Below are 15,871 nucleotides of genomic sequence, written 5' to 3'. Positions count from 1 at the left end.
AAGTTAATAAAGATGGAAAAAATTGAAGAAAACATGTTTAACTTTAACTTGCAGAAACTTATTGCCTACATGAATTTTGCATGGGGCTGACTGTTCAACTGTGGAACATAAGTGAAGATTCCTGGACAATGCAGTCAGCTAGAAAGAAATTGTGAGTCTTTGTTAAAGACATGGAGTGAATGAGGCCAAGTTAACCAGAGTATAAATTTCTATACAGTGTATCATTTGTTCAAAATATTCACCACCATTTCCTACTGGATTCAGTCTTACCACATATCTTTTATCAGATTACTTCTCAAGGGAAATTATAGAAAGTAATCTTTGGCCTTGTTATTTTCTTTGGACGATGAAATCTAAGAATCTAAGTGAAAAAATTTAAAGCCCATGAATTCATTCTGTCATTTTTTTTCATCTGTGTGTCAACACCAGCCATGACTACCAGGGCAAAAGAAAAAAAAAGATGACCCAAGATGAAAAATGTGTGTATTCAGTGTAAGCTAAAAATAAACATACTTTGGAGGCAGGTACAGTAAAATGCTCTTGTAGAATGGATGGATAAAATGAATGCAGGTGGTGTAGACCAGATGACACTTATTCTTGAACAAACGAATGTCACAAGACTAGATTACAGATTTGTTTGAAATTGTGGTTTGGGAATCTATCTATCTATCTATCCATCCATCTATCTATCTATCTATCTATCTATCTATCTATCTATCTATCTATCTATCTATCTATCTATCCTATTTTATTCTATTATTATCATCATTACTTTTATTTAATCATATTTACAGTCCAGTTGTTGTCCTTCCCCCTCTGGGTCTGCTCTCTGTCTGTTCCTCATTACATTTCTCTTCCCTCATCTCTAAGAAGGTGTCCTGACCCCCAATCCCTTTCCCACCCCACCCTACCAGATCTCCCCACTCCCTGAGGCCTCAAGTTTCTAGGGTTAGGTGCTTCTTCTGTCACTGAGGCAAGACCTGGCAGTCCTCTGCTGTGTATGTGTCAGAGGCCTCATATCAGCTAGTCAATGCCGACTGTTTGGTGCCTGATTGAAGAGATCTCTGGGGTCCAGGTTAGTTGAGACTGCTGGTCTTCCTGTGGGATTGCCCTCCCACTCAGCTTCTTACAGCCTTTCCCCAATTCAACTACAGGAGTTACCAGCTACTGTCCATTGGTTGGGTGTAAGTATTTGCATGTGACTCAACTGCTTGTTGGGCCTTTCAAGGGCAGTCATAATAGACTCCTGTCTATAAGCACATCATAGCAAAAAGTAATAGTGTCAGGCATGGAGCCTCTTCTTCATATGGATCCAAAGCTGAGCCAGTTGCTGAACCTCCTTTCCCTCAGTCTCCTCTCCATTTTTGTCCTTGCAGTATTTTAGAGGGGAACAATTTTGGGTCAGTGGTTTTGACTGTGGAATGACAACCACATCCCTCTATTTGATGCCTGTGGAGGTGGACTCTAAACTTTCCTCTCCCCACTGTTGGGCATTTCATCTAAGGTCCTTCTCTTTGAGTCCTAAGAGTCTCTCAACTTCCAGATCTCTGGTATGTTCTAGACCACCCCTGCCCCATGTCTACCTTCCCTGAGGTTACATATTGCAATCTACTTAAAAATGCATATAAATCACTGATTATGTAAATAAATTAAATGTTGGAAAATTACAGAAGTTATACTTGAAAACAATTTCTAAAATCTGGAGCTTCAAATAAATATGTTCACTGACGTTAATTTAATTTTAGTTTCATTGACTTCTCATGGAAGCAGATGGGAGCATGGGGGCAGAGGAAGAAGTAAATCTCTGAAGAAATGTATGTGAAAGAAGAGAAAGGTGAGAGGGGTCTTCCAATTACAACCACAGAGAGCAAAACAAGACCAAAGGGAAGGTGTTGATATCATGAACTGCTTTTGCCTCCAGCAGTGACGTCACCTGATCACCTGCACATCTGTTGCCATGACAATTACAAGACATTCCCTGCATACGTTTTGTTCAGTACCCCCCTTCACCTAGGAACAGTTACATCACAGTTCAAATAAAAGGCAGACCCTTTCTGTCCCCTTCTTCTTTTTCTCTCTTCTCTTTTTCTCTGTTCCTTTCTCTCTCGTTCTTGTCTCCATCATCCTAACAAACCCCTTCCACATGGAACCATGTTGGCCTGGTGTGGTTTGTTCAGATGCTAGCTGTGATTTCTATCCCAACAGAATGCAGTACTTACTATTCTCCAGGTACCTGCTCCTTTACATACTAAGGAATTCAGTGATCTCAAACAGCTGGTAACAGAATTCAGAGTCTAAAAATCAGAGTGTCTTCAAAAGAGAGAAGAAGAATATCAGATGACTAGGGCATTACTCGGAACAGCAATTCCTGGCACACAGGAGGAGCCCTTTCATGACTGTTGGTTGACTAATGAGAGCAGGCTAGGGTTGAGGATGCTAGACTGACAAGACAGGAACCGAATCTTTAGTTGGACAGTTTTTATACCTGCTATATTTGAAAGCATGAACACCCAATGAAGAAAGAGAAACACTATTAGACAAGACAAACTATGGTCATTGTAAGTCTCTAAACCTTTCTTTCCTATGTTGCTTTTGGTCACGGTGTCTTAAAACAGCAATAGAAAGCGAAAATATGTCACTGCCAGCAAGCACATCAAGAGGCAAAGTTTCCTCAAGAAAAAAAAACATGGTTCTATTGAGTGATTTAGAAGAGTGGGAGAACATAGGGATCCAGGAATGAAAACACAATAATAAAAGCTAAGAAGTCTGCACATACAATTTCTCTGACTGATAACTATAAACCTCACAACATACCTCCAATGCACAGCTTGCCTTTTTCTTATGCTATCATTATGGGTCACAGGCTGGCATGCAGCTTCTAACAATCAATACCCAAATGTTTTCTGTTGCTGTTATAAAACATTATGACAAAAAATAGTATGGGAAAGAGGTTTAGTGACTTATAAGTCCCCATCACAGACTACCATGAAGAGAACTCACAGATTTACCTTGACCTACGAACTGAAGCAAAGACCATGCAGGAGTCCTGCATACTGGTTTTGCTCCTGATGGCTTGCTACACCCGCTTTTATATACAGTATAGGACCATCGACTCAAGGGTAGTATCACTTATTTAGGACATCCAATGACTAATTAAGAGAATATGCTCACAGACTTACCTACAGCGTAATCTCAAGGGACATTTTCCTAGTTGAAAGTATGACTTTTCCTCAGTGAGATGGGATTTTGTTATGTTGATCAAAGCACTAACAGTCACAGATTCCATTTCCATTCTTGATCTAATTAGTATCCACATATGTATAGACTTCATTTTATCACCTCTTCTGTCATATTAACTTGTAGCATCAACTACTTCACATAAAGACCAACACATACATTGACTACAAGTCTAAAGGGGCCCTAAGTTGAGCCCCAGCTTACTCCTTAGTTGGTGGCTAAGTCTCTATGAACTCCCTTAGTCCTAGGTTAGCAGACTCTGTAGGTCTTCTTGTGCTTTCCTTGATGCTTCCCTCTTGCCCATTTCTATCTCCCATTCTTCCACAAGATACCTGAGTTCTGCCTCTTGTTTTTCTGTAGGTCTTTACATCTGCCTCCCTCCGCTGCTGTAGAAAGCCTCTCAGGAGACAGCTATGCTAGGTTCTCGTCTTTAGGCATAGCAGACTATCATTAATAGTGTCAGGGGTTGGCTCTCTCCCATGGAATGGGTCTCAAGTTGTGACAGTCATTTGTTGACTGTTCCTTCATTCCCTGGTCCATCTCTATTGTTGCACATCTTGTGGGCAAGACTAAATTGGGGTAGAAAGTTTTAAGGGTGGATTGATGTCGCACTCTAGAAATCTTGCCTGGTTACAGGAGGTAGACACTTCAATCTCTTTATCACTCTCTGGTAGGAATCTCAGCTAGGATCACCCCCCATAGACTTCCTATATCTTCTCTATCCCAGGCCTTCAGCAAATCACCAGAGATATCCCCCACTGATATCCATTCTTACTCTCACTCCTAACCTGCTCTCCCTCTCCGTATACCCGATCACCATCCCTGTTCCCATTCTAGCTCCCTCTCCTACCCAGTTGTCTCTCTCCAACCACCTCAGATGACTATTTAGTCTCCTCTTCTAAGTGAGATTCACATACCTTCCCTTGAGCCCTCCTTTTTACCCAGGTTTTTTGAGGGTTCTGTGGTTTGTGGCATGCTACCCTGCAGTTTGTGGCTAATTTCACCTATAAGTAAGTATCTACCATATGTGTCTTTCTGGCTTTAGGATGTCTTTCTAAAATGCCTTTTTTATAAAATTAGTATCTCAGGGTCAACCTTTTGAGCACTGCTCCACAAATACCTTCTTTGTTTTTCCTTTGTATTTTTCCTAGAACAACCTACTTTTGAGGCAAGCTGGTTACTTAGAGTTCTCATCCGATTTCCAGGCTGCTAAGTGTTGTTGGAGAAAATTAAATAGCTTTGCTGATTGCTTTCATTACATTGTCATGATGTCCAACCTCAGCTGGGCCTTTGCAAACATTGGCAATCCCTTCGCTCCTCTCTCAACAGCTAGTTCCCATTTCCCACAGCATCTGTTCCAAATCTGTAGAGTTTTCCTCAAGTCTACTTTAATTAAAAACATTCTTAACATGGCTTATGAGGCTCTCCAAACTTTGGCTCCTTCCCATCTTTCTGGTCTCCCCAAGGGCTATGCTCTCTCTTGCTCCTCTAGGTTCTAGCCAAAATGATACTTGTAATTCACTTTTTGTGTCCCCCTTGGATAGTCTGCTCACTGAGCTGTGAAGCCCCACCCTTGTCTCTTTGTTTAATTCACTACTCATCTTTCATTGTGATATCATGGGATGATTTTTCCTTGACATCCAAAATTAGCTCAGATCCTATCATTTTTAAGACTGTGAATATTTTTCTTGATTTATCTGAAACTAATATTTCTCTTTGGGTGACTATATGCACCTAGAGTCAGTATTGACTCATAAAATTAATATGCCACTGGCATATTGCACAACACCTAATCCTTGAAAAGAGCTTAAAGCTTAGTTTTATATTTAAATGGAATCATTATTTTGATATAAATTAACATATATAGTACCATTACTGAATGGAGAGACCTGTAATACTTTCATCATGCACAGAGTCCATGAAGCATACAAATATATGCTATTTGGGTTTTCTCAGGTTGACAACAGGCAAAAGAGTTTCTCAGACTAGATTTCCAATTAGTTAAAATTTAGAGCAGCAGATGTGTGCTATGGAAAGGTTATTCTAACTTTACTCTGACCCTAAGCATAAAGATGGTTTGTATGATGATTGGTAACATGGTGTTTATTTGAAAAATCTGCAAAGCCAGAAAATCAAAAGTGCATGCCAGCCTTTGAAATACTGCTGCAGCTATTCAAAGGCAACATGCTATAAAAAGGAGCTATACAGAAAGTGGCTTGTCTGTTCTAACCACGTTCTAGGGATCCAGGATGTTTCCTATGCTTCCTTCCTTAAAGGAAATCTCTTTCCTCTATCATATTACTGAGTCTTACCCTCTGGTGATACAATTGGTAACACGCTATACTGGGATCCCAAATTACTGCTATACTCAAGAAAGAAGGTTAATGAAAATAAAGAAATAGATGTTTTGGAAAAAACAATAGTGACTTGAGTGGCAGATCAGCTCCAGGTTCTGGTAAACATCAGCAGATTCATTCAAAACTGGGAGGAAGGGAAAGGAATGTCAAAGGGAAAAGATGGACATAATAATCTATGCCATTTAAAGAATTCCATCATAGAACAAGGCAGACAAGGGTGTGTGTGTGTGTGTGTGTGTGTGTGTGTGTGTGTTAGTTTTGATACTATCCATTTAATTAAAATTTATTTATTTGTTTGTTTACATCACAAAAGCTGTCCTCCTACTCATCCCTCTTCATAGAATCCCTTCTCCCACCCTAACCCCTTTGAAAGGATATCCTCCCACCCTGGCTCATCAACTTTCTGTAGCATTAGGAGCAACAGAACAAGGTAGTCCTGTTAGGGAATGGATTCCACTCAGGCTACAGCTTTAGGGAGACCATGATCCAGTTGTGAGGGACCCATACAGAGACTGAGCTGCACGTCTGCTACATATGTACCGGGACTCTCAGTCTAGCCTGTGCATGTTCTTTGATTGGTGGCTCAGTCTCTGAGAGCTTCCAGGGGTACAGATTAGTTGACTCAATTGGTCTTCCCATAGAGTTCCTATCACCTATGTACTAGTTACTTTGAAACTTTTGAAATCATCTCATTTACTTTCTTTCTGTTGTGTTGTATTTTCCTCATAGCAGAGTAAAAAACTATATAAATATTTGTGCACTCCTCTACTTCATAAGAAAGACCACATGTGCCATTCCTTGGGTTACCAATAACCAGATATAGATAGTGCAGAGACCTAGGGTAAAACAAAACATAATCGGTCTGATACGTACATATACATACACATACAGATACATATATACATATACATATCCAATGTAAATATATCCAAATAAAATGACTCCTAATTAATTCTCCTATACTTAGATATCCCTGCCTTATCTAGTCATCATCAGAGAGGCTTCCTCCTGAAACATATAAGACCAAATGCAGAGATCCACAGCCAGATATTAAGCACTGATTCTATATTGGAGAAATCCATTAAATCCCTTTCCTCTATGCTCAGAGAACCTGTGGAAAAGGAAATGGAAAGTTTGCAAGGGCCAGAGGGAATAGAAAACACCAGCAAAATAAGTCTTCCTGAATCAAATAAACAAGGTATATATGAACTCACAGGGACTGAAACAGAAAGCACAGGGTCTTCATGGCTCCACACCAGGCCCTCTGAATATATATCTGTTACATTATTATTTTTATGCAACTACTATCTTTTAGAAAGGTTACTTCTCTGACTCTTGTACTTATTCATGGGATTGTTTTCCCTCTCTTGTGTTTCCATGTCAAACTTTGATATAACAGCTTTTGCTTTATCTTATTATATTTTACTTTGTTGTGTTTGGTGGCTATCTGTTAGAAACCTTTTTTCCCCCAATGAGATACAGAAAAGGAGTGGATCCATAGGGAGGAGGAGGAGAGAAAAAACTGGGAGGACTAGAGGGAGGAGAAACTACAATCAGGTTTTATCGTAAGAGAAAAGAATCAATACTCAATAAAAGAAAAAAGTTAAAAAAACTAATAATCTATAAACTCGTCTTGTATACTGAAGTCACACTAGGATAAGCGAATATGAGTGCAGTCAATCAGCACAGTAAACCCTGAGACTTGGCTAGCACGAAATCTACCAGCTCTGCTCAGTAGCATCTCGTCTCAAGACCTGTTCTTAAGCCTTCCTTGTTCACAGGCAAACTTTATTGACCTAACTGTGACTGACATCATCTGTTCCCAGAAATAGATAAAACTCCAGGAAAACAACTGTGATCTCTGGAAGTGTTTAGCCAGAGGTTTTGGAGTATTTGGGTCTGGCTTGAGTATACTAGCAGTTTATTATCTGGAATCTGTTGGAGTCAAGAAAGAGACACCAATATAAAATTTAAAGAGGCAATTAAAATATGGGGCTCTTTATTGTTCTTTTCCATTGTTAACTCCTTGATTTATTCAGATTATTTAATGTATAATGACACAATTGTGACCCCAAAGTGTGCAAAGTTAAAGCCTTCATCTGCAGCTGAGAAGAGACGGCAGGGACGGTACACCTGGGGACAATGGTGAGTCAGGAATGAAGGGTAGGCGGTCATCATCGGGCCCTCCCTGGGCTTAGAGACAGGGAAGTAGACTGAGGAACAGGTCCCATGGGAGCCTCAAGCCAGAGGAAGGGAGCAGAGACCTCCCCCTGGCCTAGAACCAAAACCCACAGTGCCACATGGCTGAGAGGACAGCACTCCAAGGATGGGCCAGAGGCAGGGTCAGAAGAGCACCATTTCCTGGGAGCAAGTGGGCAGCAAGAGATATGTGCCCTATAGGAGAAGCCAGGAGGGTCTACCTTCCCCAGGGGTCAGAGTTGGACACTGGGCCAGAGCAGGCTGCAGCGAGAAAGACCTGAGGCAGGCATAGGGCCTGAGAACCAAGGTTGACTGGGCTCAGGTGGCTGAGGAAGGGGGAACCCAGAAGATCTCACGGAGCAGCCTGGCACAGGGGGCTACCTGACTCTGTGGGATTGCCCAGAGAGGGGCTATAGTCCTCTCAGGGACTCCACTCCTCTCCCTGGAAAGGAGCTGGGGAACCTGTAGTGCAAATCTATGGACCATTCAGTTATGGAGGGGGCTGTTCCTGGAGTGGAAACCTGGGATTCGCCCTCTCCACTGCCTTGGTCTTCCCCGCAATCCTCAGTACACCCACTTCTCATAAGAGCCTAGGCCATGCACGCTGCCCTCTATCTGGGCTGACATGGTCTGCTTCTCAAACTTGAGCTCTCCTGAGTACATCATGGATCGCAGGATACACAAGCTTTGGGCCCCAGTATACTGACAGCCATGCTGGATCCCTGCTATGAGGTAGGGCACAAACTTCTGAATGCAGCCTTTATCCTGGATGGAGCCTGAGACACCCTATGCGATCTTCATTTTGTCCCCCTCACAGAAGTATCGCTTCTGGCTGCTGCTGCTGCTCCTCTCCATGGCGTCCAGGGAACCCATGTCTTGGTACTTCTTAAGCCTCACCCCCGTCTGAGAAGGAGTATTTACCAGGGGCCTCTGTGGTAGCAGCCAGCACTGTAGAGGCTCCGAGTGCCAGGGCTTTGACCACATGGCCCACGGTCTGGATACCACCATCAGCTATTACCAGCACCCCAAAGCGCCGGGCATACTCACCCACCTTGTAGACAGCAGTGCCCTGGGGTCGACCACAGGCCATCAATTCCTGAGTGATGCAGATGGAACCATAGCCCAGGCACACGGGAAGCCCATCCACACTAGTATTCTTGACCTGGGCCGCTGTCACTACGTTTCCCCAGTCACTTGGAGGTGGGGATACTTCTGCTTGATATAGCGCACCATGGCGATCTGATATACCGAGTTCCCCTGGGATGAATCTAGCACTATGAAGTCAGCGCTGGACTGAGTGAGCAGATCCACATGGTATTTGCTATCCTCATGGGTGTCCACAGATGTCCCACACAACAGATACTTGTGGAAGTCCTTGGAGGCCAGAGGGTAGTCTCTGTTCTTTTTCAGGTCTGTGCGTGCAATGATGGCTACCAGCTCGCCTTGATCGTTGACTATGGGCAGCTTCCCTTCTTGCTGCGCTATAAAATCTCATTTGCCTCTTTCAATGTCACACCTGCTGGAGCCACCATCAGCTCGGTCCTCGGCGTCATCACCTCACTGAGGAGGGTGGTGTGGTCCTTCTCAGCAAGGAAGTCGATGTCTCAGGAGGTAACGATGCTCACCAGCTTGCTCCGATGGTGCCCATAGCGGGGATAGGGATACCAGAGAAGCCATGTTGTATTTTGGCATTGAAAACATCACTCACGGTATGTGAAGGGCTCAGGACCACAGGGTCTGTGATGAAGACTTGCTCAAACTTCTTGACCTTCCGCTCTTCATTGGCCTGGAACTCTGGGGTACAGTTAAAGTGAATGAAACCAATTCCTCCCATGAGAGCCATTGCAATGGCCATGTCAGCCTCTGTCACAGTATCCATGGGAGACGAGATCAGTGGTGTCTTCAGTGTGGTCTTCCGGGTCAGGGCTGATGTCAGGTCCGCTTCATCTGCCATAAGTCTATGAATCCTGGAAGGATCAGGAAATCGTGGTAGGTGAGGCCTTCCGCATTGGTGAAGAGCTGCTGCGCGGTGAGCCCATCCTTGGGAACGTATCGTTGGGAACGTAGCGGGTGCCGCCGCTGATCAGGTAGGGAGGCACGGTGACCCGACAAAAACACCCGTGCGGGTCACTCCGCTGCCACTGCCTCTGCTGCTGCTGCTGCTGCTGACGCACACTGAGGCCATGCTCCTTTATTGTTTTTAAGAGAATCACAAGTCAGAGTAAGACGGTTGACTGTAGAAAAATGGACCACTGCCTGGATAAATGTACTGACTCAAATGAGGTTACCAGGGTCTGTTCTACCTTACAGTCTCCAACTAACAGTACACAAAAAGGTCCCAGTATATCGAACACCACAGACACAGCAAGACAAACTAACATCAGGGATAACCAGATGGCAAAAGGAAAGGGCAAGAATGTAATCAACAGATACCAAGACTATTTGGCAATATCAGAACTCAGTTCTCCAATCACAAGTACTGGATACCTCAACACACTGAAAAAGCAAAATTTGGTGTTAAAATCGCATTCCATAATGATATTAGAGGACTTTAAGAAGAACATAAATAACTCCCTTAAAGAAATACAGGACTGGGCTGGGGATTTAGCTCAGTGGTAGAGCGCTTACCTAGGAAGCGCAAGGCCCTGGGTTCGGTCCCCAGCTCCGAAAAAAAGAACCAAAAAAAAAAAAAAAAGAAATACAGGACAACATAGGTAAACAAGTAGAATCCCTTATAGAGGAAACACAAAAATCCCTTAAAGAGTTACAGGAAAACATAACCAAACAGGTGGAGGAATTGAACAAAACCATCCAGGATCTAAAATTGGAAAAAGAAGCAATAAAAAAATCACAAAGGGAGACAACTCTGGAGATAGAAAACTTAAGAAGGAGATCACTAGTCATATATGCAAGCATCACCAACAGAATATAAGAGATTGAATCAAGAATCTCAGGTGCAGAAATACCGTAGAAAACACTGAGACAACGGTCAAAGAAAATGCAAAATGCTAAAAACTCTTAACCCAAAACATCCAGGAAATCCAGGACAAAATAAGAAGATCAACTGAAGAGAAATGGGTATAGAAGAGAGTGAAGACTCCCAATTTAAAGCACCAGTAAACATCTTCAACAAAATGATAAAAGAAAACTTCCCTAACCTAAAGAACAAGGTGCCCATGAACATACAAGAAGCCAACAGAACCACAAATAGATTGGACCAGAAAAGAAATTCTTCCTGTCACATGATTGTGAAAACACCAAATGCCCAAAACAAAGAAAGAATATTAAAAGCAGTAAGGAAAAAAGGTCAAGTAACATATAAAGGCAGATCTGACAGAATTACACCAGACTTCTCAACAGAAACTATGAAAGCTAGAAGATCCTGGACAGATGTAATACAGACTGTAAGAGAATGCAAATGCCAGTCCAGGCTACTCTATCCAGAAAACCTCTCAATTAACATAGATGGAGAAACAAAAATATTCTATGACAAACCCAAATTTATACAATATCTTTCTACAAATCCAGCCCTACAAAGAATAACAGATAGAAAACTCCAACATAGGGAGGGAATCTACACCCTAGAAAATGGAAGAAAATTATCTTCTTTCAACCAATCCAAAAGAAGACAGGCAAAAAACATAATTCCACCTCTAACAATCAAAATAACAGGAAACAACAATCTCTATTAATAACTCTTAACATCACTGGACTGAATTCCCAAATAATAAACATAGACTAGCAGGTTGGATAAATAAACAGGACCAGCATTTTGCTACATACAGGAAATGCAACTCAATGACAAAGACAGGCACTACCTGAGAGTAAGGGGCTGGAAAAATATGCAAGCAAATGGTCCCAAGAAATAAGGTAGAGTAGCCATTCTAATACGGAATAAAATAGACTTTCAACTAAAAATTATCAAAAAAGGTAAAGTAGAAAAATTCATATTCATCAAAGAAAAAAACTTTACCAAGATGAACTCTCCATTCTGAACACCTATGCTCCAAATACAAGGGCACACACATTGATAAAAGAAACTTTAATAAAGTTCAAAGCATACAATAAAGGTGAGAGACTTCAACATCACAATCTCATCAACTGACAAATCATGGAATCAGAAACAAAACAGAGACAGTGTAAAACTAAAAGAAGGGATGAATCAAAGGGATTTAAAGACTTCTATAGAACAGTTCATCATAAAACAAAAGAATATATCTTATTCTCAGGACCACATGGTACCTTCTCCAGAATTGAAAATATAATCAGTAACAAAACTTGCCTCAAGAGACACAAGAAGATTGAAATAATCCCATGCATCCTATCAAATCAACATGGACAAAGGCTGGTCATCAATAAAAATAAAAACAGCAGAAATCCCACGTACACATGAAAGCTGAACAATGTTCTACTCAATAACAACTTTGTCAAGGAAGAAATAAAGAAATTAAAGACTTTTTAGAATTTAATGAAAATGAAGGCACAACATACTCAATCTTAAAGGATACAATAAAAGCAGTGCTGAGGGGAAAACTCATATCTCTGAGTGCCTCCAAAATAAACTGGAGAGAGCAGACAGTTGAAGCTTCAGAGCACACATGAAAGCTCTAGAACAACAACAGTAAAAACAAACAAACAAACAAAAACAAAGCAGAGTAAAAGGCAGGAAATAACCAAATTTAGAGCCCAAGTCAACCAGGTAGAAACAAAAACAATTACACAAAGAATCCAAAAAACAAGGAGCTGGTTGTTTGAGAAAATCAATAAGATAGATAATCCCACAGTCAGATTAAGCAGAGGACAAAGAGTGTGCAGATTAACAAAATCAGAAAGGAAAAGGGAGCCACAACAACAGAAACTGAGGAAATTCAAAAAAAAAAAAAAGAGAGAGAGAGAGAACTTCAGACATGAATATTGATAGAAAAATACTTAAAAAAATTCTCCCAACTGAATCCACAAACACAACAATATGATCATCAACCAGGATCAAGTAGGCTTCATCCCAGGGATGCAGGAATAATTCAATATACAGAAATCCATCAACATAATACACTATATAAACAAACTAAAAAAAAAAAACCCACATGATCATCTCATTAGATGCTTAGAAAGCACTTGACAAAATTCAACACCCCATCATGGCAAAGGCCTTAGAAAGATCAGGAATTCAAGGCCCATACCTAAACATAGTAAGAGCAATATATAGCAAACTAAATGTAGAGAAACTTGAACCAAGCCCACTAAAATCAAGGACTAAAGGAGGCTGCCAATTCTCTCTCTACCTATTCAATAAAGTACTTGAAGGTCTAGCCAGAGCCTTCAGAAAATAAGTGGAGGTCAAAGAGATATAAATTGGAAAGGAAGAAGTCAAAATATCACAATTAACAGATGATATGATAGTATATTTAAGTGACACCCAAAATTTCACTAGAGAAATCCTATAGCTGATAAACAACTTCAGCAAAGTGGCTGGATATAAAGTTAACTAAAAAAAATAAATATCAGTAGCATTCCTCTACTCAAAGGATAAACAGGCTGAAAAAGAAATTAGGAAAATTACACACTTCACAATAGTCACAAATAATAAAAAATACCTTTGTATAACTCTAACAAAGCAAGTGAAAAATCTGTATGACAAGAACTTCAAGTCTCTGAAGAAAGAAATCAAATATCTCAGAAATTGGAAGAAGGATGACCAAAGGGTGGATGCTTCACTCCTTCTTAAAAGGGGGAACAATATTCATAGGAGGGGATATGGAGTCAAAGGCTGGAGCATAGACTGGAGGAACAGCCATTCGGAGACTTCCCCACATGGGTATACTGCATATGTATATGGCCACCAAAACTAGATAAGATTGATGAAGCAAAGACATCCATGCTGACAGGAGCAGGACCTAGCTCTCTCCTGAGCGGCACAGCCAGAGCATGTCAAATACAAAGGCAAATGCTAGCAGCAAACTATTGAACTGAGAAAGGGATCCCCATTGGAGGAATTAGAGAAAGGATTGAAAGAGCTGAAGGGGTTTGCAGCCCTGTAAGAAAAACAATGCCAACCAACTAGAGCTCCCAGGGACTAAACCAGTACCCAAAGAGTACACATGGAATGACCCGGGGCTCCAGCTACATATGTAGCAGAGGATGGGCTTGCTGTGCACCAATGGGAGGAGAATCCCTTGGTCCTGCCAAGGCTGGACTCCCCAGTGTAGGGGAATGTCAGGGGAGGGGGGCGGGAAAGGGAGTTGATAGGGAGAACACACTTATAGAAGGGGATGTGGAGGGGATAGTGGGCTTATGTCCCAGAAACTGGAAAGGGAATAATATTTGAAACATAAACAAAAATGTCCAGTAAAAGAAAAACAAAGATCTCCCATGCTCATGGAATGGCAGGAATAATGTAGTAAAAATGGCCATCTTGCTGAAAGAAATCTACAGATTCAATGAAATCCACATCAAATTTCCAACTGATTTCTTCATAGAGCTAGAAAGATCATTTTGCAAATTCATTTGGAATAACAAAAAAAAAAATGCTTCCTGGTGGCTGCCACGGCAGAGAGCTCATAAGCAACACCCCACGAGCAAACTTGAGCCTCGGGACCACAGGTAAGACCACCTTTTCTGCTGCAAGCTACCTGCCTGGTGAACTCAGGACACATAGAGGCAAAATTCCTCTAGGACCGGACACTTCCAGTATTTAGCAGGAGTCCCAAACCGGGGGATCCCTGCCCGCAGCAGCTCTCTGCTCCCAAACCACATGGGAGAGAGACCTCACCGCCTGGTCAGGTGGGCACTCCTGAGGCTGCAGAGCAGAAGAGAACACCAACACTGCCCACCCCTGCTCACATCCCTGGCCCAAGAGGAAACTGTATACAACCTCTGGGTCTCCGTAGAGGAGGGCCCAGGAGCAGCAGATCCACTGAGTCTGAGACAATGTCAGAACCTGAAGGGACCGACCTGATAAACAGTTCTTTGCACCCAAATCCCGTGGGAGGGAGAGCTAAACCTTCAGAGAGGCAGACACACCTGGGAAACCAGAAGAGACTGCACTCTGCACACATCTCTGACACCAGAGGAAAACACCAAACGCAATCTGAAACCCTGGTGCACAGAAGCTCCCGGAAAGGGCGGCGCAGATCTTCCTGGTTGCTGCCAACTCGGCGACCTCATAAGCAAAACCCCACGAGCAAACTTGAGCCTCGGGACCACAGGTAAGACCAACTTTTCTGCTGCAAGCAACCTGCCTGGTGAACTCAAGACACAGGCCCACAGGAACAGCTGAAAACCTGTAGATAAGAAAAACTACACGCCCGAAAACAGAACACTCTGTCCCCATAACTGGCTGAAAGAAAACAGGAAAACAGGTCTACAGCACTCCTGACACACAGGCTTATAGGACAGTCTAGCCACGGTCAGAAATAATAGAACAAAGTAACAATAGAGATAATCTGATGGTGAGAGGCAAGCGCAGGAACCCAACAACAGAAACCAAGACTACATGGTATCATCGGAGGCCAATTCTCCCACTGAAGCAAACACAGAATATACAAACACACCAGAAAAGCAAGATCTAGTTTCAAAATCATATTTGATCATGATGCTGGAGGACTTCATGAAAGACGTGAAGAACTCCCTTAGAGAACAAGTAGAAGCCTACAGAGAGGAATCGCAAAAATCCCTGAAAGAATTCCAGGAAAACATAAATAAACAAGTAGAAGCCCATAGAGGAGTCACAAAAATCCCTGAAAGAATTCCAGGAAAACACAATCGAACAATTGAAGGAATTAAAAATGGAAATAGAAGCAATCAAGAAAGAACACATGGAAACAAGCCTGGATATAGAAAACCAAAAGAAGAGACAAGGAACTGAAGATACGAGCTTCAACAACAGAATACAAGAGATGGAAGAGAGAATCTCAGGAGCAGGAGATTCCATAGAAATCATTGACTCAACTGTCAAAGATAATGTGAAGCGGAAAAAGCTATTAGTCCAAAACATACAGGAAATCCAGGACTCAATGAGAAGATCAAACCTAAGGATAATAGGTATAGAAGAGAGTGAAGAATCCCAGCTCAAAGGACAA

General features: G+C 41.9%; 1 pseudogene; it reads right to left on the bottom strand.

Moving 5' to 3' along the window:
- Positions 1–7,669: 7,669 nt before the first annotated feature.
- Impdh1-ps1 (inosine monophosphate dehydrogenase 1, pseudogene 1) overlaps positions 7,670–15,871 on the bottom strand; it is a 185,859-nt pseudogene continuing 177,657 nt past the window's right edge.

This window comes from Rattus norvegicus, chromosome 2, assembly GCF_036323735.1.
Source record: "Rattus norvegicus strain BN/NHsdMcwi chromosome 2, GRCr8, whole genome shotgun sequence".
Taxonomy (NCBI): domain Eukaryota; kingdom Metazoa; phylum Chordata; class Mammalia; order Rodentia; family Muridae; genus Rattus; species Rattus norvegicus.
This window is presented reverse-complemented; position numbering and strand designations above follow the sequence as displayed.